General features: G+C 43.9%; 2 long non-coding RNA genes across 4 annotated transcripts in view; one reads left to right on the plus strand and one right to left on the minus strand.

Moving 5' to 3' along the window:
* LOC117309488 (uncharacterized) overlaps positions 1–17716 on the plus strand; it is a 28049-nt gene extending 10333 nt beyond the window's left edge. Inside the window, exons 2-4 of one of the 2 annotated variants that reach the window (XR_012328380.1) lie at positions 5716–5822; positions 12261–12406; positions 16981–17716. This is a non-coding gene — a long non-coding RNA (uncharacterized lncRNA). The remainder of the gene's footprint in view (positions 1–5715; positions 5823–12260; positions 12407–16980) is intronic. The other variant, XR_004523830.2, reaches the window with a different exon arrangement.
* LOC117309489 (uncharacterized) overlaps positions 13081–27153 on the minus strand; it is a 31061-nt gene continuing 16988 nt past the window's right edge. For both annotated transcript variants that reach the window (XR_012328382.1, XR_012328381.1), the window contains exons 3-4: positions 25228–25301; positions 13081–14844 (exon numbers count right to left, since the gene is read on the minus strand). This is a non-coding gene — a long non-coding RNA (uncharacterized lncRNA). The remainder of the gene's footprint in view (positions 14845–25227; positions 25302–27153) is intronic.

Raw genomic sequence — 27153 nt, forward strand, 5'->3', positions numbered from 1 at the left:
ATAATATTACTTTTTTCTTTTGTGGATTGGCTTTTTGTGTTGTGTGTTAAAACTCAAAGCTCATGATCGAGAGACTAAACCCAAGGTCATGTATTTCTGTGTTTATCTCTGTAATTTTGATAGTTTCACATTTTACATGTCTGTTAATAAATTTGAGTGAGTTTGGCGTAAGTTTTAAAGTTTGTGTCTAGTCATTTCATTTCATACAGTTTCCAGTTGTTTCTTGACTATTTTGGAGAAGTCATGGGATACTTGACTGTATTTCAGTTTGCATTTCCACAGTTTAGTGGATGCAGCGGAAGTGCCTGCAGGGAGCGGGGCCTCCACTGAACTGGGAGGTGGCTTGGTCTGCACGTTCCCATTGGCTGGCAGGGAACGTGAGCCCGCCTCCCTGGCCCTCCGCGGGAAGGCCCGTTCTGCCTGCGGACTCGTTGCCATGCGCAAATGATGGGAGCCCTGCCACCTCAGGACCCGCTGGGGCTTTGGCTTCTGGGACACGCGGGGCCGAGTCCATGCTGATGGCCGGGCTTCGGGACAAGCCAGGGTCGAGTCCACACTAACAGAAGCCGGGTCTCCTCAGGACCCGCTGGGGCTTCAGCTTTGGGACACTGTGGGGTCCAGTTCATGCAGACAGGAGCCTGGTCGCCTCAGGACCTGCCGGGAGGTGATGCCGCTGAGGGAGAAGGTGAGGAAAAGTGGGCAGAAGGTTCCTGTGCGTGGCTGACCGCTGCGGGTGTCTGTCTTCAGAGGACCCAGGAGAGGAAGGGCTTGATGTGGGAAACTGGGTTTTTGGCCCCTTTTGTGTGTGGTGTAGACAGAGCGCAGTGTTGTTCTTTGGCGTGTGGCGTCTGGTTTTCCCAGCACCGTTTATTGAGGGGACTGTCCTTTCCCTGGTGTATGTTCTTGGCTCCTTCCTTGTGAATTAACTGACCACATACCTGTAGGTTGATTCCTGGGCTCTCTGCTCTGCCCCTCTGGTCCGCGTGCCTGTCTTTGTGCCAGTTCCACACTTTTTTGGGACTGTAGCTTCGTGATGAAGTGTGAAGTCAGGGAGCAAGATGCCTCCAGCCCGTTCTCCTTCCTCAGGGTCGCTTTGGCTCTTCTGGGTCCTTTGTGGCTCCACACACGTCTTAAGATTGTTGGTTCTGTTTCTATGGAAAATGTCATTGGACTTTTGGTAGGGATTGCGTTGAATGTGTACATTAATTTGGCTAGAATGCATATATTTTTTTAATTAAAAAAAATTTGGGGCCACACCATGTGGCATGCAGGATGTGGGATCTTAGTTCCCCAACCAGGGATGGAACCTGCGCCCCCTGCAGTGGGAGCGCAGAGTCCCAACCCCTGGATGGCTAGGGAAGTCCCACCTTAGAATGCATATTTTCACAATATTCTTTTTACCCATGAACATGGGGTATATTTCCATTTATTTTTGTCTGTTCAGTTTTCTTTATCAGTGTCTTCCAGTTTTCAGTGTGCAGGTCCTTCACGTCCTTGATTAAATTTACTCCTAGTTATCTTTTTGGATGCAATTGTAAGTGGGATTAAAAAAATATTTCCCTTTCTGATGGTTCATTATCAGTGTATAGAATCACAAATGATTTTTGTGCATTGTTTTTTATTTTTTGTATCCTGCAGCTTTACTGAATTCATTTATTAGCCGTAACAGTGTTTTGGTGGTTGAATGTGGAAAACTAGAATTCAGAAATCCCACTGTTTCATCTACATCCAGGTCATCCACAGCACCCAAGACATCGTGGCTCCGAATATAATCTTCCCATGGTGCCTCTTGTAGTATGTGGACTCCTACAAGGGTGATTAGCATCCCCACTGTGGGCGAACTGGGTCTGGGTAGGGCTTGGCCTCTATAACAGAGTTTGATGTCTGTATTTCTGGCATGGTATGACATGGTTGGTTTGATAAGTACTTTATTTTCTAGTAAATTTTAAGTGTATAAAAAACTTTAAATAGCAGTATAAAGTTTTCCACATTCACAGAATACTCCAGTTTGTTTTACCCTGTGAGAGTGTGAGGGCCACTCTCTCAGGGAACCAGCACATAATCCCAAAATGAGGAATAATTATGATTTCCACATTATAATCCTATCCACACACCTGCTTCAACTTTCACCAGCTGCCCCAGCGTTGTGGAAATGTATTTTTCTATTCAAATCCAGTTTTCTCTTCTTGGAACCATCACTGGGGCTTGTCCTCACTTTAAAAACCTTGCTGGATTGAAAGTGTACAAGATGACCATGATCTGGGTGGTTTTCTGTATGGCTTCTTTCACTTGGGATGTTTTCATTGTTTATCCGCATTGTAACATTGATCATTATTTCATTCATTTTTTCCATTGGGATTAAAAACACATAACATTTACCATTTAAACCATTTTTTAAATAAAATTTATTTTATTTTTAATTTTTTGGCTGTGTTGGGTCTTCATTGCTGTGCGCGGGCTCTCTACTTGCGGCGAGCGGGGGCTACTACTCTTTTTTTTTTTTTTTTTTTTTTTTGGCGGTACGCGGGCCTCTCACTTTTGTGGCCTCTCCCGTTGCGGAGCACAGGCTCTGGACGTGCAGGCTCAGCGGCCATGGCTCACGGGCCCAGCCGCTCCATTGCATTTGGGATCTTCCCGGACTGGGGCACGAACCCGTGTCCCCTGCATCGGCAGGCGGACTCTCAACCACTGCGCCACTGATGTTTGATATCTTTTCGTGTCCTTGTTGACCATTTGTATGTCTTGCCTGGAGGACAGTCCATGCAAGTCATTTGTCCATTTCAAAAATTGTATTGTTTGTCTTTTTGTTGATGAGTTGTAAGAGTCCTGGGTATATTCTAGATAAAGAGTCTTATCAGATATATCATGTGCCAATATTTTTTTCAGTTCTGTGGCCTTTTTACTTTCTGGATAGCCTCTTTTAATGCACAAAGGTTTGTAATTTTGAGGAAATCCAATTTATCTATTTTTTTCTTTCATTTCTTATGCTTTACTGTCAAATCTAAGAAACCATTGCTAAATTCGTGGTCAGGAAGATTTAATTCCTTGGTTTATTTGAGAGTTCATAGATCCTTTCTCGGTACCCACTAGGCCAGGCTTTAGGCCTGGGGTTGAATCAGTGTGAGGGTTCAGGGGTCACGGTTTAGGGTTATGGGTCATTGTAGAGGGCTGTGGTTAAAGGTCATGGTCAGGGATTAGAGTTTGGGGGTCAGGGGCGAGGGTCTAGGAGTCTGAGGCTAGGGTTGTTAGGGGGTTACGGTTAGAGGTTAGGGTTCTTAGGGTAAAGGTTAGAGTTAGGTTTAAGCACAATTGGCCCTCATTGCCCTCCCCTCTTCTTCTCTCTGAAGCCTCCAGAATGGATAGGACTTGCCCTGGGTCAAACAGGAGTCAGGGAGCTGAGGTCAATAACTGGTTTTCTGGCCTTCCTACCCACAGTCCTGGGCTCTGAGAGAAGAATGAAATGTCTGTTCTTGTCTCGGACTGTTTCTTATCCAGCTCAACCTCTGTCAAGGATTGGGGAGGGTGTCAGAAGTCATGCATGGTTTCCTTCTGACCTCCCACCTGGGAAGGGTGATGCTGGCCCTACTCTGCCTGGGCAGCCCCAGGTTCCAGCACAGCCCAGACAGGAGGGCACTCAGTGGACATGTGTGGATTTATACAGAACTGGGTGCAGTGACCTGCCAGCCCCCGGATGCTGCCTTCTTGAGGGCTGGTGGGGCCCTCCTGGCACTGGAGGCATCCTTTGTCCCATCTGAGTGGGCATGAATAGATGATCAAGTCTCAGGCAGGACAGCCCTCGACCTCTGACTATCCAGGCAGGCATCTGTGGTCCTCTAGCTCAGTCCAGCCTGGGCATTGTCAGGCCCTCATGCACAGATATGGAGCTGACCATGATGCTGGGCAATTCAAGAGCTACCTGGGTAGTGTACACATTCCTTTGAGAAGTTTCAACTACCAACATCCATGTGGTTGAGAAAAAGGCCTCCCCCTCACAGCCTTGTAGCTTGCCAAGAGAGGTGATAATCCTCTAAACATTGGAGTGTGGCCCTGACACAACACCCATACAGCAGACCATGGCCCTGCAATCCTCTGTCCTTTCAGTCCTTAGAAACTTTTGACATGCATATTCATTAAGAATCAAAGATATGGGAGCAACTGGACCTCCCAGTGTGAGGTTTACACTGCCACTGCCATTGTCTTGGAGAGCCATATGCATCCATGTGGCCTCTGGAAAGCCTGCCGACTATGGGTTCCATGGCATGGAAGAATTCTCGAGCCTCCCGTTACTTCATTGCACAAGAGTTTCCTTACCACCCTAGCATTTGGTTTCTTCCCTTAGTAAAGGAGACAGAAGAAACTGGAAAAGGAGCAGTATTGTTTTTCAGGGATAGGCAATTAATATGGCCAGGGAGACGGCATAACTCAGGGCTCCCACCTCTCAGGGGCAGGAATGAGGTGTGTGTGTCTTCTGAGGGCACATGGGCTCTTCTGGGCCATCCTCTGAGATGTGAGGACCTGGTGCCCAAGGCAGGAGACTTGAGTTTACCATCAAGAATAATCCTACCTTTTCAGCAAGTGAAAGAACTTCCTGCAGTCTTGGGAGGACAGTAAAAGCACTGGATAAGTAGCTGTAGCCCCTGACCCTAAGTGAACCCCTTTCTTCCTTTTGTGTCAGATTCTGTGCTGTGCAGTGAGCTGTCATTGACATAGAATCTGTTGCTTTCTCCCGGCCAGCATCTGTTGTCATGCCCAAGTGCCTCAGTTTTCCTTTGAGAATTACATCTCACCTGCTTCCAGTCCAAACAGTTCCAGAAGGATGACCCCATGTTCCACCCAGCTCGAAGATGGGTTTACAGCCCACATCTAGCCAGTCCCATTTTCCATCTTCTGGTGATGGGTCAAGGATGAGAATGCAACCCAAGCCAGACCAAAGGCATTTTAAAACCATGACTTTCTTGGAATCCAGGAAAAGGAGAAACTCTTTCTCGGAAAATGGATGGTGAGTGGTTGTCAGCCTAGAACTGCTGTTGGCCCAAGTGCAGTGAGAGAGCCTGTGCCTGTGAATGGGGTCCCCCAAAGGCGCTGAGCGGGACAAAAGTTTGCAGAGAAGCAAGGTCACACTGAGACAGTGTGAGCCCCTGGACCTGCCAGGTCCAAACCCAGTCTTCAACCTGCCACTTGCAAGTATTAATGTATTTCTACCCTTACAATAAATACTAATTTATTTTACTTCAGTAAGTGTGTCCAGTTGCTGGGAATAAAAAAAAGTCCTAGTTGACACATCCAAATCAATACTCCTTGATCCATCCTCAGGTGTCCTCACTGGGTAGGCGTGGCTGGGGGAGGTGAAGACACTGGGTGGGGTCATATACTAGGGGAACTGCCAAACAGCTCTGTCCCTGCTCCTTCCCTGTCCCAGGAGAGGGAAAGCCTGGAACAGTGATAGGATAACCAGTAGGGGAAGAGGTTCCTCAGTGATTAATTGGTCTTTTTGTGTTTTCCTTAATTTAGGGTTCATTTTGGTAATGTGTTTTTACAAAGAAATCACCCATTTCCTCTAGATTTCCTGTTACAGTAGTTTTCTCATATTTGACTTTTACTTTTTCCTGTCTAATTTTCTACAGAATCATCACAAATAATGAAGAAATACTGATACTTTATTATTAACTGAAGTCCCTATTCACGTTCCCTTTGTTATACCTTTCCTTGTTCCAGGGTCGCATAGGACATGGGGTCATCATCTGTTTAGTCTCCTCTTGGCTCTGACAGTTGCTCAGACTCTCCTTGCTTCCATGACCTTGACAGCATGGAGGGCTGCTCAGGTATTGTATAGACTGCCGGGTGCTGGGATTTGCTTGGTGGTTTTGTCGTGGTTAGACTTGGCTTTGAAAAAGCAGACCACAGAGGTGAAGTGCTTCCTCTTCACTATATATCAAGAGGACAGGCTCTTAAGGGAACTTCTCACTTATATTCTTAATTTTGGTCACCTAGCTGAGGTAATGTTTGTCAAGTTTTCCCACAGTGAGGTTAATTTTTTCCCATGTCCATCCTGTATGTCTTATGTAGGAGGAAGTCATAATGCAGAAGCCACACTTGAGGAGAGAGGGGTTAGCTTCACATCCTTGATGGACAGCTGAGTGGCTATATACATTGTTTAGAAGCTTTCTGCATAGGAGATTTCTATTTAACACCATTCACCAAAAACTGTGTAATTTATTTTTACCAGTTTGGACACGTGAATATTTATTGTAAACTTTTGGTTATGATCCAGCACTACATTATTAGACTGCTTAGTTCATTCTTGCTTTGGCTGTTGAGAGCTTTTTCCATTTGCTCTTGTTTTCATTTTACATAATTTTTCTTTTGTGGGTTTTTTAAAATTTTTGGTACTTCTTTACTTTCTGATATTTTAAGATTATCCTGCTTCATCTATTTACTGTCTCAGTCCTAGCATCAGCCCTTTCTTCAAAGAGCCCTTGTTCCTTTTATTAGAGAATGGTGTTAAAAACTTACATGTGGGAGCTAAATATGCTCGGCTGACAGTGCATGGAAATATATGCATGTATCCCAGCCTATGCATATACACATAATCATAAAGATTTCCATGTGGAACTATGTGCAGGCTAAAGAGAGTTTATACTGATGTCTCCAACCGGATCTGTTATGACATGAATATTGTAACCTTCTCTCTTTGTCTGTGACTTCCCACTCCAGTGGTCAGAAACCTGGCTTCCTCCATTTGTCGTTTATTAAATTCACTGCTTGTTCCATTCGATTACTGATATAGTAGTTTCAGTACTGTCAGCTGCTACCCCTCATGGGAAAGAACTTAGAGTCCGCTGTGTGTGTATGGCATATTTTGCCTTTGGCCTACAGAGTCTGCTCATTTCCAAAGTTAACTTAGGTCAGCCCATTTTGTCCCACCACCAACAGTGAGTTTTTTCATACATTTCTGAATCAGTTAGATTCTTTGTTACATTCTGTATGCCAGTCTTTGACACTCCCATATCCTAAGTAGCTAAATTTGAATAGATTGTAATTTACTTGTTGGGTTGTAAAGATCTGTGGGTGTAGCCAAATGCATAGTGACAGCTATTCACCACTGAAGTATCATATGGACTGTTTCAACCACATATTCCGTAAACTGTTTACCGTGTCAGTTTTGCCTTTTCTAGAATGTCATATGAAGGAGGTCATACAGTGTGTAGCTCTTCAGACTGGACTCTTTCACTCAGCAATGTAAGTGTTAGATGCATCTATTTTTTTTTTTTTTTGTCCCGGGTTGATGGTCCATTCCTTTATATTGCTGAATGCTATTGCATTGCATGTATATGAGAGAAAAAATAATTTTCCCTCTACTCTTCTGTGTTCTTCATTGAGATCTCCCTTGTAATGAAAAGGAGATGAACTGGAGAAAACAATCAGAAGTTTAATATATACCATGCATACCTCCTGTATACTTGAAAGATACCCAGGAAAACTGAGTCACTCCCTGAAATGGCCCAAGCCATTACCTTAAATGCTTCTGCTGAGAACAAAAAAAGATGTTAGGGAATGGAGGCAGCCACTTAAGGGAGGTTATTAGGCAAAGCCCTGTAAACAAGGGTATGGTTGTTACACAGATTTATATCCAGGCCTGTTTCATTGACATGCTTTTTTTTTTTCAAACATTTATTTACTTAGCTGCGCTGGGTCTTAGTTGAGGCCTGTGGAATCTTTAGTTGCGGCATGCGGGCTCTTATTTGCAGCATGCGGGATCTAGTTCCCTGACCAGGGATTGAACCCTGGTCCCCTGCATTGGGAGCATGGAGTCTGAACCACTGGACCAGCAGGGAAGTCCCAACAAGCTTTTCCTGATATTTAGTCATCATTCAATTCCTGGTCCAGAGAGGGACATACCCTTACAAATGGAGATATCCTTAATAATTGTAAATTTACCTCATAAAAGGGCATTTTCTACTTGGTTTTGAAAGATTCTCTTGGGTCTGTTTCTTTTCTTTTCTTTTTTTTTTTTATGCGGTACGCGGGCCTCTCACTGCTGTGGCCCCTCCAGTCGCAGAGCACAGGCTCTGGACGCGCAGGCTCAGTGGCCATGGCCCACGGGCCCAGCCGCTCCGCGGCATGTGGGATCTTCCCAGACGGGGGCACGAACCCATGTCCCCTGCATTGGTAGGCGGACTCTCAACCACTGCGCCACCAGGGAAGCCCCCGTTTCTTAAATTAATCCGTCCAAAATAATCCTTTTGTCAAATGGGCATATTTTGGGGTGGTGTATTCTGCTCCCCTTGACATGTATGTGCCCTAATTTGCTTATGAATTCATCTACAGAAGGACATCCTGATATCTTTAAGTTTTTAGCCATTATAATAGAGCTGCTGTGCATTACTTGATGCTAGTTTTGGTTTGAACACAGTTTTTCAAAGCAGTTGTCTAAATACAAGAGGCACACTTCTTGGATCCTAAGGTGAGAATGTTTAGATTTGGAGAAAACTGCCAAACTGTCTTCTGAAGCTGGTTGCACGTGCATCCACCAGCATCTTGAGCTTATTCTTGTATGCTTATTTACTGCCTGTTTATCTTCTTGGGTCAGGTGTGTGTTTCAATCTTTACCAAATTTTAATGGTGTTGTTGGCATAATTTGAGTACAGATCCTTTATCGGATACGTGTTTTGGAAATAGTTTCTTGCAGTTTGTGGTTTGTCTTTTGGTTTTCTGAGTAAGGTCACCAGACCCAAAGTCATGTAGATTTTCTTTTTTTTCTAGGATTTTTATAGTTTGGTAATTTAAATTTGTCTATGGGCAATTTTGAGTGAATTGGTTTAAGTTGTGAAGTTTGTGTCTACATTCATTTCATTACATATGGTTTCTGATTAATTGTTCCTTAACCCTCTTTTGAGAAGATACAGAGAGATACTTGGCTCCATTTCAGTTTGGATTTCCAAACTTAGTATACACAGCAGAACTGCCTCCCGGATGAGGCCTCTGGGTTTGTGAGTGCGGCACTCCCGGCGCTTCTCTGACGTCCCACAGGGGGCGCCGAACCCACCTGTCTGACCTTGGGGGCACAGGTGCACCCTGCCCACAGGCTTTGCTCTGTGACGAGCAGACAGGAGCTTTGTCTCCTGTCAGGGCTTAGGTTTCTGGACCATGAGGCATTGTCCACACTAACAGGAGCTGGGTTTTCTCAGGAACCACCGGTGAGGAGACTCCACAAGAGGAAAAAATGAGCAAGTGTGGAAAATCTTCCTGTGCAGCTGACTGCAGGGTGGGTGGGGTGCCTCTTCAGGGCACTCAGGAGAGAAAGGGTTTAGTGTGGAATATTGTGCACTTTAGTTAGTTTTATGTGCAGTGGGTGACCAGTGTCATTCTTTGGAGACTGGTGTCTAGTTTTCCTGGCACTGTTTGTTGATGGCTTTGGGTAGAACAAACATTTTTTTTGTGTGTGGTACGCGGGCCTCTCACTGTTGTGGCCTCTCCCATTGCAGAGCACAGGCTCCGGATGCGCAGGCTCAGCGGCCATGGCTCACGGGCCCAGCTGCTCCGCGGCATGTGGGATCCTCCCGGACTGGGGCACGAACCCGTGTCCCCTGCATCGGCAGGCGGACTCTCAACCACTGCGCCACCAGGGAAGCCCTGGGTGGCCTTTTCTGTATGGCTTTTTTCACTAAAGATGTTTTTAACGTTCGTTTTTGTAACAAATATCAGCACTACACTTTTTTTTCATTGTCATTACGAATACAAAACATGACTTTAGCGTTTAATTCATTTTACGTATCCAGTTTTGTGGTATTAACTACCTTCATGTAGTTGCACAAACAAGTTAACTAACACGTGTACATCCTGTGTGCATGGGAGATACCCAGGGAATTGAGTAACACCTTGGAATGGCCCAAGACATCACCTTAAATACCGTCTTCATCTAAAACGAAAACAAAGGAAGGGTGGAGTTGTTTCTGTCCACATTCATTTGATTGCATATGGTTTCCAATCGATTGTTGTATAACTAGTTTTAGAGAAGTCATGGGATAGTTGGCTTCATTTCAGTTTGAATTTCCAAATTTAGTGGATTCTGCAGGCTTGATACAAGGTTTACAAACTTGATATTGAATCAGGACATCCCATGGTGTAACTGGTATTAATGGTTTGTTCAACAATTAAAGTTCTGTGTGATATGAGTTCAGCCTGGAGTAATCCAGCTTAGTTTCTATCTGTTACACATTTGTCCCAGGATGAAAGGACAAGGGAAATAAGGCCTGCTTTATAAAAGTGACTTCAAATTAATTGATGGTATAATCTCAACCTAATTTTTAAAAAATTTATTTTATTGAAGAATAGTTGACCTACAAAGTCATGTTAATTTCTGCTGTACAACAAAGTGATTCAGATATATATACACACACACACACACACACATACATATATACATACTGTTTTTCATATTCTTTTCCATTATGGTTTATTACAGGGTACTGAATATAGTTCCCTGTGCTGTACAGTAAGACCTTGTTGTTTATCCACCCTATATATAATAGTTTGCTTCTACTAATCCCAAATTCCCAATCCATCCCTCCCCCCTGTCTTCCCCTTGGCAACCACAAGTCTGTTTTCTTAAATCTGTGAGTCTGTTTTTGTTTTGTATATAGGTTCATTTGGGTCTCATTTTAGATTCCACATATAAGTGATATCATATGGTATTTGTCGTTCTCTCTATGACTTACTTCACTTAGTGTGATAATCTCTAGGTCCATCCATGTAGCTGCAAATGGCATTATTTCATTCTGTTTTATGGCTGAGTAATATTCCATTGTACATATGTACCACATCTTCTATAGCCATTCATCTTTTGAGGGACATTGAGCTTGCTTCCATGTCTTGGCTATTGTGAATAGTGCTGCTGTGAACGCTAGGGTGCACGTATCTCTTTGAATTATAGTTTTGTCTGGATATATGCCCAGGAGTGGGATTGCTGGTTCATATTGTAATTCTATTTTTAGTTTTTTGAGGAACCTCCATACTGTTTTCCATAGTGGCTGCATCAGTTTACCTCCCCACCAACAGTGTAGGAGGGTTTCCTTTTCTCCACACCCCCTCCAGCATTTATTTGTAGACATTTTAATGATGGCCATTCTGACCACTATGAGGTGATAACTCACTGTAGTTTTGATTTGCATTCTCTAATAATTAGCGATGTGGAGCATCTTTTCACGTGCCTATTGGCCATCTGTATGTCTTCTTTGGAAAAGTGTCTATTTAGACCTTCTGCCCACTTTTTGATTTTTTTTTTTGAGTTGTATCAGCTATTTGTATACTTTAGAAATTACACCCTTTTTGGTCACATCATTTGCAGGTATTTTCTCCCAAACAGTTAGCACAGGTGCTAGAACAACTGGATACCCACATGCAGAAGAATAAAGTTGGACCCTTACCTCCCCCACCCCGATTACAAAATCAACACAAAATGGACCAAAGGCCTAGATGTAAGAACCAAATTTATAAAACTCATAGAAGAAAACATGATAGTAAATCTTCATGACCTTCAATTTGGTCATGATTTCTTAGATTTGCTACCAAAAGCACAAGCAACAAAAGACAAAATAGATGAATTGGACTTCCTCAAGATGAAAAACAGTTGTGTATAAAAGGAGCAAGGAATAAGATAATCCACCATCCAAAATGGCCCAAGATGTTTGCAAACCATGTATCTGATAGAGGACTGGAGCCCAGCAGCCAGACCCCCGGTGGTCCAGTGGAGTGTCTGTGCGGCCCCTCCCGTCCTCGGTGATCAGGGGATTTCAGGCCCCACAGCACCCGAGGGGTGGACACGGGTCATCCTCAGCACCCTCAGGGAGTGAGTGCTGGATGCTTTTGAGCCCAGATGCACTCCCATTACTGCCCTCAAAGGCTGAAGGCTTCAGCATGCCTCCAGAAGGACACAGAGTATTTGCAAGTCTTTGAGAACCAAGAGAACAGTCTTCACTTTTCTGAAAGGGCATCTTATTATTTCACAGCGTGACCATTTTCAATCTGGCTCTCAGGGGTGCCCTCCCACCTTCCTGGTATCTCTGAGAGTGGCCATGGGGGTTTGGCTGTCCCCAGTCCCCACACCAGGTGACAAGGCCAGTGGGGCCAGACCCTGGTGGTCCTTAGATTCGCTGGAGACTAACCCAGACTCTCAGCCTGCGATTGAACGTGGACGCCACTGCTTCTCCCCGTCACCGATTCTCATCTCCTCCTCTGTCTCTTTTCCTCTTGCTTTTCAGTCTCAGATTTACCTGATGACCACCACTCACAGTTCCCGCAGAGCCCAGAGATTTCTCCTGGAAGGAAAGGTTCTGGAAAATCAGAGGGATAAATAAAGGATGCAGCTGATTCCCGCCTTGTGCTGACGCCCAAGAGGGTGAGGAGAGTGAGTGTTTTCTCATTAGAATTTTAAATCCTCCAAGTAATAGATCATTGGGGGGGCATCCAGTGTTCTCCTGCTCATTCTAATAATGTCATTCCTGAATTTTAATGTGGTAAATAATTTATATTATAAATATGCTGAGGGGGCGATATCCATTTAAAAAATGTTAGAGGTAACTCCAAGGGATTTACAACAAACAAGGACACAGAACCCTGTGTCCAGACACTGGCTGAGAGATTCCTACCCTGAGCCGCAGTCCCCTGGAGGGCGGAGTGGCCATGACTCTCCTCCCGCAGGTGAGCCTACACAGGCACATCCCACGTGGGACCACTGCATCGTAGAATCTTAGAGTGGCCAATGGCAGGCAGCTGTCTAGAGATGCAGACAAGAGAAAACTGCTCAGCAGCCTGGGACAGTCCCAGGGTGAGGCCTTAGGAAGGGCCAGTGTCAGAGCCTCAGTGATAACTTGGAGAGACAGTTCGGGCTGTTAGGGACATCGTCAGAGATGTACTTAGGGACATATTCAGGGCCTTAGTTATGGACAGGATCAGGGCATTATTTAGTGACAGCTTAAACTATAAGGGACAGCGTCAGGGCCTAAGTTAGAGATAACGTGAGAGCCTTAGTTAGTCAAAAGTCAGGCTGTTACTTAGGGATATATTCAGGGCCTTAGAGCCAGCATCATGGCCATAATTAGAATCAGTGTCAGGGCATTAGTTAGGGCCAAAACTAGGGTGTTAGTTAGGGAAGGAGTCAGGTCTTTAGTTACAGACAGTGTCAGGGTTTTACGTAGGGACAGCGGCAAGTCCTTAGTTAAGAAGAGTGTCAGGGCCTTGGTTAGGGGCAGCGTCAGGGCATAGTTAGGGGAAGAGTGAGGCCATTAGGTAAAGACAGACTCCGGGCCTTAGTTAGAGACAGCATCAAGTCCTTTGTTAGGGACATTGTCATGGCCTCAGTTAAAGATAACTTGAGGGTCTTAGAGATAGTGTCAGGGACTTAGTTATGGACATCTTTAGGGCCTCAGAGGTAACTTGAGGGCCTTAGTAAGAGACATTTGGGGTCATCAGTGACATGGTCAGGACCTTAGTGCCATCTTCAGTACATCAGTTATGGGCCGCATCAGGGCATTAATGAGGGACAGCTCATGTTATTAGGGGCCGTGTCAGGGACTGTGTCAGGGCCTTAGTTAGGGAAAGAGTGAGGCCATTAGTTAAAGACAGACTCAGGGCCTTAGTTAGAGACAGCCTCAGTCCTTAGTTAGTGTCAGGGCCTCAGTTAAAGATAAGTTGAGGGCCTTTGTTAAGGACAGCCTCAAGGCCTTAAAGGGATGTACATAAGAGTATCTTTGGGCTCCTTACCAAACTAAAACCCCCACAAAATAGAAGATTTTAGCATTCTTCATTCCAGAGAAGCTCATCAAGAGACCATCTGAGGCCAGATTAAAGGGAGTTAAGGCCCTGTACACACACTAATCCTTAGGAGCAACTGTGTCCTTAAACCATTGCTGTAAAACTCCTCACCAGATCCTCCTGCATTGGGACACACAGTTTTTGAGGACACGAGTTTTCTGTGTCCCCCTGTGGCTGGCAAAGCAGTAAAGCTATTCTTTTCTACTTCTTCCAAACCTCTGTCTCTGAGATTCGATTTGGTGCACTGGTGCACAGAGGTCGAGTTTTCGGCATCAAGTTTAGTACCCAATATGGGGCTGACTTGGGGAAGGCCCCTGTGGGTCCCCTGACTTGATTGGACACTTCTGATTTTCTCCATGCCAGCCTCTTTTGAGAGAGTGTAGGGTTGGAGAATTCCTTTAGAGGCCAGACTGCCTGGGACCCTTGCCTGGAGAGGCCAAGCCCCAGTCATACCCCATCTGCCATCCCAGCAGTTGGAACTCTGGGGCAGGAGAAGATGGTGGAAGAGGGACCACCCTAGCAACTGCCAAGGCCATCTTTGCCTTGAGGATGTTCCTCTCTTCCTCCTGCCTGGGCTGCCCTGAATGTCCTACTCCAAGGGACTATTTTGGGGAACCAGAAAAGTAGCATTTAGGATGTTTCGATACCTCAGCCAGCATGTGGTAACTCCCCTGGCATGCACTCTGAGGTCCTTTTAGCCCTGTACATTTGGGGGAACTTTGGTTCCCATTTGGGTGACTTTTCATTCCAGGAAATCTCATTTGGAAGGTGCACCCCTTGGACCGAGGTCACAGGCTAAGTTGAGACTTGGAAGCTGATTTGAGTCTTGTGCTGTTTGGTTTTTGGTTTCTGTTTGGTTTCTGGTTCCTTTGGTTTGAGGCTTCCATTAGTGGTGAGGATTTTGTTTTGTTCTTAGTCCGCGTATGAGTGTTCTATGGTTCAGACATAGGAAGTGCTTCTTCTTCAATTCCATCGGAGAGCCAATGGGCAAAACCCTGGCCGACTGCTCAACCTGTAGTTGTAAACCTAAGACTAAGAAAAGAATGCAATTCTATTGTAATTTTGTCTGGCCAATGTATGGATACATTCTTGAAAATGAGGAAGGGTGGTCTTTGAGTGGGAGCCTAAATGACTATACCATCCTTCAGCTAGAGTTCTTTTGTCACAGGAAGAGAAAGACAAAAGAAGTTCCATATGTTCAAGCATTTACGAAGCTACGCAATAAAGAAAGTGAGCAGCTAGGTACCAGGCTGATGGTACAAAGAGAAAAGAAAGTCACTTTGTAGTAGAGCTGTTAGTTTCTGAATGCAGAAGAAAATAAGGGGCAAAATAAGATGGATACAGAAGGTGATGAAAATTTGTGAAAAGGGAAAACTGAGGAAAGAGTTGTGCATGACCAGGATTTTCTATTGGATTAAATTTAGTTGGGTAAATGGATTTTGTTGGAAGTGGGTTAGGGCAAGACTGGCTTTGGTTTCTCCCTCCAAAGTTTTCTTGGAACGCTGCTTTTTTTTTTTTTTTTTTTTTTGTGGTACATGGGCCTCTCACTGTTGTGGCCTCTCCCGTTGCGGAGCACAGGCTCTGGACGCGCAGGCTCAGCGGCCATGGCTCACGGGTCCAGCTGCTCCGCGGTATGTGGGATCTTCCCGGACCGGGGCACGAACCCGTGTCCCCTGCATCGGCAGGCGGACTCTCAAACACTGCGCCACCAGGGAAGCCCGGAACGCTGCTTTTAATAACAGCTTGTGAGTTCCTCTGCCTGTGTCTGTGATCTGTATTTGTGTTTGAAATCTCCTTACTTTGGTTCAGTGAATAAGTGTTGTTTGGCCGATTCTAACAGTTCTTTTTATCTCCAGCTAACTTTGAGGTGCTTTAGAAGGCCCCTGAGCCACCTCAGAGAGAAATGTTTGATTAGTATGTTACATTACATGGAATTCCTAAAACTCTAGTATGTCCTGGTAAAATGTTATCAGTCATAATTCTAGTTATTTTTAAATGTTTCATGTAACAGCAGTAATTGTTTCTTTTGTCATTTACATTGTGATCAAATGCTTAACAGTGACCTTTTAAGTCTTTATGTGATTTATAGATAGTTATTGTTGTGCTCTAACACTTTGGAAAAGTGCTCCATCTTCAAGAAGATCTATGTGGAGGACCTTTTGGTAAACACAGGTCTCTGATAAATTTCGTATCATAACGCCAAACTGGGTAAGAAATGAAAAATCTTAATGGAGAATCTGATGGCTTCATAAAAAGTTAACGAAAGGATTGGTTACTGGGTGAACTGGTGAATATGGTTATAACGTTTTTGTTTTTTTGTTACTGGCTTTGATCTGTGTTTTCCAGACACAGGGAAGTCCTTCCCCTGGAGCTACTTAGGACTTTGAGCAGTTGGGTAAATGACACCTCTGTATTGAAGTCTGTATTTATGAAAGTTACTGTGTTGGCTTCACTTTTGCCCTGATGTTTAGGAGGAAAGGAAAACTACCTAGTGAAATTATCAGAATGTAATTACTCATGATGTATCACTGTTTGCTTTAGGTCTACTGCTAAAAGCACATGTACAATGCTTGTGTGACAATTGGGTATGAATAATAAAATGTATGGCCTATATAAAGCATTTTCTCATTAACATACCTCTGAGCATGTTCATGATACCTGATCAGTATTCCCCCAATGTGGATTAACTAGGCAAATATAAAGGAGGCCTAGCGCTGAGGGACATGATCTACACCTGGACCAAACAGCTGAATCACTCTGGCATTGAGGGATTGATATTTTGATCATGAATGCTCTCTATTGAAAAACTTGTAATCAAAAGGGAAAAAAACTCTTCACGTATTGAGGTGTGAGGAAGTTACTTTGGCTTATACATGGTTTAACTTAAATTTTACTGACCAAAGAGGCCCATTTTGTAGCCTTTCGGACATGCATTGTACATCTGCTTTGGCATTGAGGAGGGGAATGCATTTGACAGTCAAAAAGGAGTAACTATGCTTCAGACATCCAAGGTAAAGCTAAGTGACCATTGTAGATGTGATTTTAGATGCATTCCTGTATTGTTTTTTTGTTTTCTTTTTCAAGATTTTTTTTTTTGATGTGGACCATTTTTTAAGTCTTTACTGAATTTGTTACAATATTGTTTCTGTTTCATGTTTTGGTTTTTAGGCCACGAGGCATGTGGGATCTTAGCTCCCCACCCAGGGATCAAACTAGCACCCCCTGCATTGGAAGATGATGTCTTAACCACCGGACTGCCAGGGAAGTCCCCACATTCCTGTATTGTTGAACTTGAATTTCTGAGCTATGTCAGACTTGGGATGCCACTGGCCATTTTCAAAACAATGTCTGCTGGTAGCTGCAACTGTACGTTTTCAAGGACTCCTCTCTTAACTATTAAATTTTAAACAATGATGTTAGATCAGATACTAATAGAAAGATGAGACATATGTGTAGTGGTCAATAGCTCCTGTTATGGATATGTTAATACTACATCAGAAGTTAAGACCTACTTAGGTAGAATTAGACAACTGGCTACAAAGTCTCTCCGAAGTGCCAGTTCCAGACTGGGTTTCAGACTTATTCTCCTGAATTCCTAAGGGAATGGGATGTACTTTTACTATTAAAGTTTCAGTTGTTACCCCTCCTATTGTAACTGGGTTGGTTGCACCAAAATGGCAGACCAAGGGATTGAGATCTTAATCATATGAGTCTCAGGTCCAGGACTTGGAACACAAATATTTGTAATTTGGTATCCATTCCCCCAGATTTAGGCAGGATGATGCCCGCCCCCGCCCCCAGTTTCAGCAGGAAGCAGCCAGAGCAGTCGTTGCCCCGTTGCCTGAAAGATGTGGGGAAAGATAAAACTGAAGTGGGGATTAAAACTGAGTCCCCTTAAAACCGAGTTCCTGTGCCAAGTTTATGATTAATGTCTCAATCTGAAATGATTATTCCTTTTTTTGTCAAAAACCTGTTGTCCTAAAGATTGGGGAGTGTCTAGAAGAGCAGGAGTTAAACTGAGTGGGACTCTGTGGGTCTCCTGGGCACAGAAGCCTTTCTGTGTGCCTCCTAACTTGTTTGTGGGGAATAGACTAGACACTCCAGGACCTTCCCTGAGTTCCAAAGGGTGGATTCGAACAGTTGCTAATCAGGGAAGGGAGGGGATGCAGAGACAGGGAGGAACAGTCAAGAAACAACAGTGCAGCCTTGAGGCAGGGTCCTGGTTCTGCCTCAAGGGATACACATAACAATATTTTTGAGCTCCTTAAGTAACTAAAACCCCCAACAAATGGAAGAGGTTAGCATTCTTCATTCCAGAGAAGCTCATCAAGAGACTGTCTGAGGCCAGATTAAAGGAGTGCAGGCCCTGTATACACCCTGATCCTTATCAGCAACCACACCCTTGAACCATTGCTATAAAACACCTCACCAATCCTCCCCGCACTGGGACACACAGTTGTTGAGGGCACGAGCCTGCTATGTCCTCTATTGGCTGGCAGAGTGATAAAACTAATCTTTCCTATTTCTTCCAAAACACTGTTCTTGAGATTCGATTCAAAACTGGTGCAGAGAGGCTGCTTATTCAGTATCAGGTACAGAGTCAGGCTGTTAGAAACAGTGTCAGGTCTTTAGTTATGGAAAGCCTCAGGGAATTAGGGACAGACCAAGATATTATGCACAGCGTCAGAGCCTTAGTTAGGGAGAGTGTCAGGGCATGACGTAGGACCAGCATCAGGACCGTAGTTAGGATCAGCATCAGGGTCTTAGTTAAAGACATTGCCAGGACCTGAGTTAGGCACAGTATCAGGGCCTCCATTAGGGACAGGGTCAGTGCTTGAGTTAGGGACAGCCTCAGGGCCTGAGTTAGCGATGGCCTCAGGGCTTACTTAGGGACAGTGTTGGGACTTTGGTGAGTTGCCTCATGACATTACCTAAGGGTAGTGTCAGGACTTCAGTTATTGACGGCATTAAGGCCTATGTTAGGGACAGCTTCAGGGCCTTAGTTAGGACCAGTATCAGAGCCTGAGTTAGGCCTAGCATCAGGGTTTGCATTAGGACTAGCATTAGGGCCTTAGGTATGGACAGTGGCAGGGTCTGAGTTAGGAGTAGCTTCAGGGCCTTTGTTAGGGACAGCATCAGGGCTTTTGTTAGGATCAGAGTCATGACATTAGCTAGGGACAGAGTCTGGGAAAGAGCTAGGGATAGTGTCAAGATTAGTTATTGAGAGCATCAGGGCCTGAGTTAGGACCAGCCTCAGGGCTTGAGGTAGGGACAGAGTCAGAGCCTGAGTTAGGGATAGCCTCAGGGCCTGTGTTAGGGACAGCTTCAGGGTCTTAGTTAGGGACAAAGTCAGGACCTGAGTTAGGGACAATGTCAGGGCCTTAGGGACAGAGTCAGGACCTGAGTTAGGGACAATGTCAGGGCCTTAGCTAGGATCAGCATCAGGGTCTTAGTTAAAGACATTATCAGGGCCTGAGTTAGGCACAGCATCAGGGCCTCAGGGATAGCTTCAGGCCCTGTTAGGGACAGCAACAGGGCTTTCTTAGGGACAGTGTCAGGACCTTGTTTAGAGATGGGTCAGGATATTAGCTCAGGATAGTGTCAGGACTTTAGTTATTGCCGGCATCAGGGCCTATATTAGGGACAGCTTCCAGGCCTTAGTTAGAGACAGTGTCAGGGCCTTAGTTAGGACTAGTCAGGGCCTGAGTTCACCCCCACCCCACCCCACACACCAGACAACCTCCCCAAGCAAGGGCAACACTAAGCCCGAGATTTGCCCTGTGCCTTAAGTACTGTCTTCATCCCCTTAAAATAAAAACACCCTGGAGTGCAGCCACCTGAATCGCAGCACAGCCTAAGTGAGAACCACCCCTCTCTGCTGTGCCCCAAGGGACTCAGGGAAACAAGCAGATGCGAAGAACAGAAGTGTAGAAGGACTAATAGAATAGGAATAAAATAGGGATAACGAAGAAAGGAAAACAGACTGAAGGGCTGGAGGTCATTTATCATTTATAAAACTTTATACGAAGCATGAAAAATAGCCCAGCAGGTTTCCTGCCTCTCAAGTCATGTCACTGCATCACGTAGTCGTCATCCCCAATATGGGATTCCTGGGCTCTGCTCTGCATCTGGGCTGGCAACAAAACAGTGTCTACAGTTTAAGCCCACTTTTAAAATATATGCATACACACATATACATATATATGTGTGTGTACATATACACATGTAAATACAGAACTGTGTGCAGCATTAAAAAGAACGAAGGTGGGTTTGTACACACCATCACAGAAATAGGTCTACATCATAGTATGACTTGAGAAAGCCAAGCTGCAGAATAGTATGTATGGTCCTGCTTCTGGGAGAAAAAAAGGAAAGACTGAGCGAGAGGGAGTGAGGGGAAGAGACAAAGAGTCACAAGCCAGTTCACACCCTCACTTCACTCAAATTTCTGCACAAAGTGACAGCCTGCGAAAGCCCTTCCCTGATGACCCCCAGAGCTCTCTAGCCCCTCATCCTGCTTCACTTTTCTTCCTAGTACTCGTCACATTGTATATTTGTCTTATTTATTGTCTGTCTGTGAGTACAAGGGTCTTAGACTGTTCTGTTCATCCCTGAGTCCCCAGCAACTAGAACAGAGTGCAGCACACAGTAGGCCCTCTGGAAGTATTTTTTGAATGAATGAATAGAAACTTCAAAGAAATAGTCTATAGGGAGTGGAATAAGTGGGGAAGTATAGAGGATATATATTTTATTTCTGTACTCCTGTAGTCTTCTGCTTTGTATTGCAATATTACTTCCCTATTAAAAATCAACTGCAAATTGGGGAAGGAAGGTCTTCCTTTAGGCTGAGCTTGGCATCTAACCCCCTGAAGCTCCCTAGTTCTAACCCAGAGCCAAGCAGAGCAAGGACCTGTCTTCCTTCCCTGTGACGGTCTTTCTTGCCTTCTCTTTCCTCCCTTCTCCAAGCTGAACTGCTCCCTGTGTCCCTGTACTGAACTCAGAAGGACTGAGAAAGGTGGGTACCGACCACGACCATACACAAGGCAGGCATTAAGCAAGAAGGACAGAATGAAGGGAGAACAGATTCACTTGTGTTTAAGGCAGGAGAGGTCTTGGGCTGAAACAATACAGTACATGGAACAACAGACGCAAAAGCACTTCAAGGGAAAAGTTACCAGGTTACCAGAAGAAATCACATGCTAATGACGTCCTCCTCACTGTGTGACTGACGGATCTTCATCCCTTCAAATGCTGTTCTTTAGACTCCTACTGTGTTTGTCAGGCACTGCACCAGGCGCAGACGTGGCGTTTGCTCCCTAAAGCCGGAATCTGTCAGGAGGCTTGCAGCTTCCTCATTCGCTTTGTCACAGAGCAGGATTCCCACTACTTCACACCCCTTCTCAACCTGCAACCCAAGTGGCAGGAGAGCAGTGTGGCCCATCACAGGGGTGGGGACCCAGCACCTAGTGTCCTACATACACTGTGGACTCTCCCCAGCAAGACTGTGCATCCCTCGGACAAGCTAGTCCAGGGAAAACCAAGCTTGTGAGTTTCTTCCTTAGCAGCATGACACAGGTGGCGTATCTCTAGTGCACTGACACATGGCTTCATAAATCAGGGCAAGAAACGTATACATGTTTCCTGGTCATGAGGCCTGCAGATCCTCATCCTAGGGACATGGAACTTCTTCCCATAAGTTGAGGCTCTCTCAAGAGGAGGAAAGCATCAGCTCCATCTCTAAGCTTTACAACAAAAAGCAAGATTATCTACCCCATTTAGCCAAAGTGGCTAGAGAATGAGATATATGAGTAATCTGAATAGTCCGATTAATAGTAATAAGTTCACTCTTTCCCTGTTTAACCAACGTAAGTTTTTCCATTCTTAAAAAAATGAAAAAACGACTCGCTCCTTCTTTTCTCTTGAGTTGGTTTCTTCACTGTCTAGCTGTCCCCTTGCCAGAGCTGCCGTCACTCCTTGCCACCTGAACCCCATAACAGCTGGCTTCTGGACCTCAGCGCCAGCTTGAATGTCCTCTCTTGAAGTTCACCAGTGACTTTCTGGTGCTTTTCTCAGTCTTCAAGTTTATCTGGATCTCCCTACACTTATTACGTGGATGGCTCCCTGCCTCTGAAATACCCTCCTTTTATTTCCATGCTCTGTATCCTCAAGGTTCTTTTTCCTAATTCTCGAACACACTAAATGAGATTGTTGCCCAAGAATGTATCCACGGCCTCTTCTCTTTCTATTTGCCCATCCTTGTCAGTCCCGTGTAAGCCCATAGCTTTACCTTGCACCTTTGAGAAAAGACCTCAGAAGTTGGTTATCCTTCGCCCTGACTCTCTGCCCAGCTCCAGGCCAAAGGCCCACCATCTGCAGACCTCTCCCCGTAGAAATCGTGCCTGGACTGCCAACAAATGGACCAAAACGCTCCTTCATGCACCCTCTAAAATCCGGGTCCTGTGTCACCTTCCTCCCAATCCCTGTAGCTAAAACCCACCTGCAAGTATGTCCTCCTTTCTCTGAGCAGCTGTGGTCCTTGGCCTCACCTCTTATCCCAGGCCACCATTTCTGCAGTGCTGTCTAGTTATGTTTTCTGGGTTTCATTCTCCCAGGCTAACCTGTCAGCTCTCCTACGTACGTGCTAAAAGAATGAATGAAAATATCCTTAACAGCACACCTAGAATGAACAAGGCATGTTAACATTTTAGTAGACACTTCCCTTCAATATTCTCTTACCATCTTTCCCTTTGAGCAACTCTGTGCCAGGTACTTAACTAGACACTGCAGATGTTGCTACTACTGCCCCCACTACTTCCACTGCTTCTATTAATACTGATACTCCTGCTGCTACTATTAATAATAGCAATAGACATTCGGCACTTAACTATGTGTCAGGTACCGTGATAAGCATTTATGGGGATTACGGCATTTAATCTTAACAGCCGCCCTGTGAGAGAAGTAATAGTTTCTCCCCATTTCACACATGGGCAACTAAAGCAGAGAGGAAAACTGGGTAACTTCTTTGTCTTCAAGGAGCATTTAGTCCAGCAAAGAAAGACAGGCCTTGGACACACAATTACAATGTGCTGCATGCTATGAGGGAAAAGCGCAGGATCTCACAGGAATGCATAATAAGGGGGCCTCGCTCAGGCCAGCGACCAGGATGCTTAAGTGGGAATCGGAAGGAAAAAATGAGAATAAGCCAGCCAAAGAGGAAGGAAGGACAAGCCATATCGAGGGGCCAGGCTAGCCCTGGGAGCTCATGGTTCACAAGGTGCTAGGCACTGACAGTGGGAAAAGAGTGCCGTCCTAAATACAGCACCCATCCCCTGCAACTGTCCTGTTCACTGGAAAGGGAGAAAAGCTGCATCGCCCTGCCTGGGGGGCTGGGAACTGGACTCACCTACCAAGCAGAGCTCCTATTTTCCATTCACATTTTAAACGCAGGATGTGGAGATGCATTTATAATCAAATGCTTTGTGGAATGCATCCTGCTTTTAAAAATCCTTCATGGGGCCATACTTTTTAAGAGTTTCATCATCAAGTGTGAGCAAAATGTAATAATGATGATGGGTATAATAGATTCCAGTTTACCAAAAATGCAGAACCTCTCCCAGAATTCCATGGAAAGAGTTCTGTGCCGTCAAGTCAAAGGGGTTTTGTCTCAAAAAGAGACAATAGTAACAGTCCCATGGCAGTAAGCCCTTTAGACAGCTCATGCAATAGGGTTACCCAAAGTACTCTGGACCAATGAATTTCAAGAACAAGAAAAATATGAACTGCATTAATAGAGTGTAGGCTTGTGTGTGAAAGGCATAATATATCTTTTAGTATTTTAAGAAGAATTTCTAGCATAGTCCAAACAAGTGCAGATATGAGATGCAAATCTATGATTTATAGATATTAGTTGGCCTATTGGTTGAGATCCATCTTCCTGTCTCCTGTTTGCTGGAATCACGTGGAATAGAATATGGAAAATTCATTCTAACAACATGCTAATTGTGGGAAGATAAAATAGAGATATGGTTGGAAAAATAGTAATATGAAGGAGATCATTTTTTAATGCTTTTCAGAATGATTTTACTCATTCTGAAGAGTGCAGCTCAGCTTTAGCTGTGCAATTGTTGTATACAGTATAACACTAATTTTGCCTAATAATGTCTTCTAAGAAATCCATGATCATATTTTTGGATTTTGTTGCTGCTTTAAAGTTAGAGAAAAGCAACCTGTTTTCAGAACAATTAACAAGTTTTACAAATCACTGAAGTGAAAACTTGCGAAACTCCTATATATTTTAGAATAGTATATTAGCAGTATGTTTTTTTAAAAGGAGAAAAAAGAAATTTTGACATACATACATATTATAGATACAGAAAAAGTTACTATTTGGGACTTCACTAAGGAAACACATTAATCTCTTTTCTATTTTATTTCCACCTGTAGAGTTTTCAGATTGCTTTCCCCACAGGTCCATGGGCAGCAAATAAACCCACCCATGCTGAAGCGGCAGCTTAAAGTCCTAAATGGTTTGGTCAGTAGCAGTCAGGAGCCAAGAACGCTCTGTGCCAGGAGAGCCTGCGTGGCTAACAAAGCAATTAGTAGCCCTTCCCTGGTGCAGAATGTCATCGTCATGCTTTATCCAATTACTCAGAATATATCAGAAGCAAAGTGCCAGTGTTATTTTACAAAGAATTAGAATCCTAAACTGCAAGTTACAAGGCTGTTCTCTGGTTTACTCTCTCCCATGGGAGGGTTGGCTGAGGCCACGGAAGTGAATGTGGTCTGCTTGCCTGGTTTCAAAGGTAGCTTCAGACAAAAATAAAGATACTCATTTGTGGACAACATGAATGTTTATACCTTTCAGTGACTCATCTTTGCCATCCTTCCAAAAGCTCGATACATTTAAGAAATGTTAGCTACACTGTCATAGTTATATAAAAGGTAACTAAGATTAAGAGATCAGATGCAGGGTTGGTGTGGGGAGGAGTGATGCCTATGTATGTATGGCCACATTTTTAAGCGGAAGAATTAAAAAGGGGAACTATAACTTTCACGTCTTACCCAAGCAGAGGTTTCTGCGGACATCAACAGAACTCTTATTTTACTAGCAATGCAGTTGAGCACATATATTAACACTGAAAGGGTTGAAAGGAAAAAGGGGACAGCACTGCTTTGCACCCATTAACAATGTGATATCAAAATGGAAACATACGTCTTTTAGGATGAAATCTAATAAATAATTGAGAACCACTGTGATGCCTGACACTTTACTACCAAATACTCACATCTAACAGTTTTTAGATTGTCTAACAGAAGATAAACATATACCCAAAAATAGACCTGATTCACCTAGATTTGAGATACAAATTCATCTTCTCTTTGCTAATTAAAGGGAAGGAACAAGGTATTTCTTACCTGCACGTGATTTCGTGTGTGGGCAAGACTCGGCGCATCTCTGGGTTCTTGTCTTGGCCTTCATACGCTACGGCCTGTAAACAAAGGCACGATTTGAGCTAAGAATGGAACCAAGTAGCAGAGGACAAACTACCATAATCGAGTTCTTGACCATTCACCAGTGCTGCAAGGCCAACTAGCTTTCAGAGCCAAAGGCCTCACTGGGCTGATTGTTTTAAGACAGTTGTTAAGGATCAACCCAAATTGAGTGGAAGGGGATATGTTCCTCTCTGTCCCATCAACCACCTTATTATAATGCACATCTTTGGATCCTTGTAGGAAATGGGCTTCTGTCATCAAGACAACCACAGTTCTCTCTTCAATTCAGAATAAAAATAAATCTAATAATGGGGAAGGAAAAACCCCGAAGGCTTAGCAGACTGAGATACTAGTGATTTAAAATATAGAAAAGCACATGGATTTTATTTTTAAATGATTTGTATTTGTCGCCTCATTTTATTACTTCCAACTCCAACATGTAATATTCTAGAGGTAAGTAGCAGAAAACAAGTGAGGCTATGGTTATGAGTCCACTCACTGTCTTGTGATGATTCATCAATCCAGAAATCCTTCCTGCCTACAGGTTGAAAACGTGCTCTCTGGGGAGGATAACCACCCAAACAGTAATACTCGCCCGCGTATGCTGGGGGAAGGGCAGGGTTGGGCGGGGAGTTAAGCCATAGTTATCTCCCTCAACTAAGAAGAATTACATCTGACTCTCAAAATTTGGAGTCCCAAACCACCTCACCAGCCAAGATGTTTTTAGTAATATGTGTACAAACATGTTACTTAAGGTCGCTGGAAGTTTCCTTGAGACCTGTGCTTACTGGGAGATCTACATGTTAATACCTGGGCCAGAGAAAAGCTCACAGCTATGGGTAGAGCAGAGCTCTGCATGGGGATACATTTTAACTAACTTGACAATGTAGCACTGCGTAATACTAATATAACACAGCTTCAAATTCTTAATAAAATTACTTTCACACATTCAGATAACTCAGTTTCTCGGTGATGAAACTACTTAAATTAACCAGAGACTATCCTTTTTTTAGGACACACAAAAACTGCAGTAACTAACTTATAGTTGTCAGGAATGTGCTTGTTTATGAACCTGAGACTTCTAGAACTGTAAATGATGGAGGACAGCTTATGACACTCTGTGTGCAGACCCTCAGAGCAGGCTCTGGCTTTGTTACCTAACTCCAGTACAAAACAGAAATTGCAACACATTAAAAAATGAGAAAAAGTACCTGTATAAGGAGAAAACATTTCTCTACCATTGGCCCATCAAAAGCATTTTTTATGGTTAGCCTGTTATAACCCTATAGTTTTAATGTTTTATTTTGCCATAATTTTAGATGTATAGAATTTTAGATGTATAGAAAAGTTGTGAGGATATATAAAGAATTCCACGATACTCTACCCAGATGCCTCAAGTGTTTACATTTTAGTAAATTTGCTTTATTCTTCTTTCTTTCTCTATTTTCTTTTCCTGAACCATTTATTAGTTAACTGCAGACATGCCCTAAATACTTCAGAATGTATTTCCTTAAAACAAGGAATTCTCTTACATAACCATAGCACAATTATCTGAATCAGAAAATTAACATTGGTACAATACAATAGTCTAATCAACACCTGAGATTCACCAAATACCCAGTAATGTCCTTTATAGCAAACAACAACAAAACCAATACCAATCACAACATTCAGTTGTCATATCTCCTTAAAAAAGGAATATTCCTGAGTCTTTGTATTTCATGACACTGACAGTTTTGAAGAATACAGGCCATTTTGTAGAACATCCTCAATTTGGGTTTGTCTAATGTTCCCTCAGGCTTAGCCTGAAGTTATGTAATTCAGGCCCGGAATGCCACAGACAGGATG

Source organism: Tursiops truncatus, chromosome 20 (assembly GCF_011762595.2).
Source record: "Tursiops truncatus isolate mTurTru1 chromosome 20, mTurTru1.mat.Y, whole genome shotgun sequence".
Taxonomy (NCBI): domain Eukaryota; kingdom Metazoa; phylum Chordata; class Mammalia; order Artiodactyla; family Delphinidae; genus Tursiops; species Tursiops truncatus.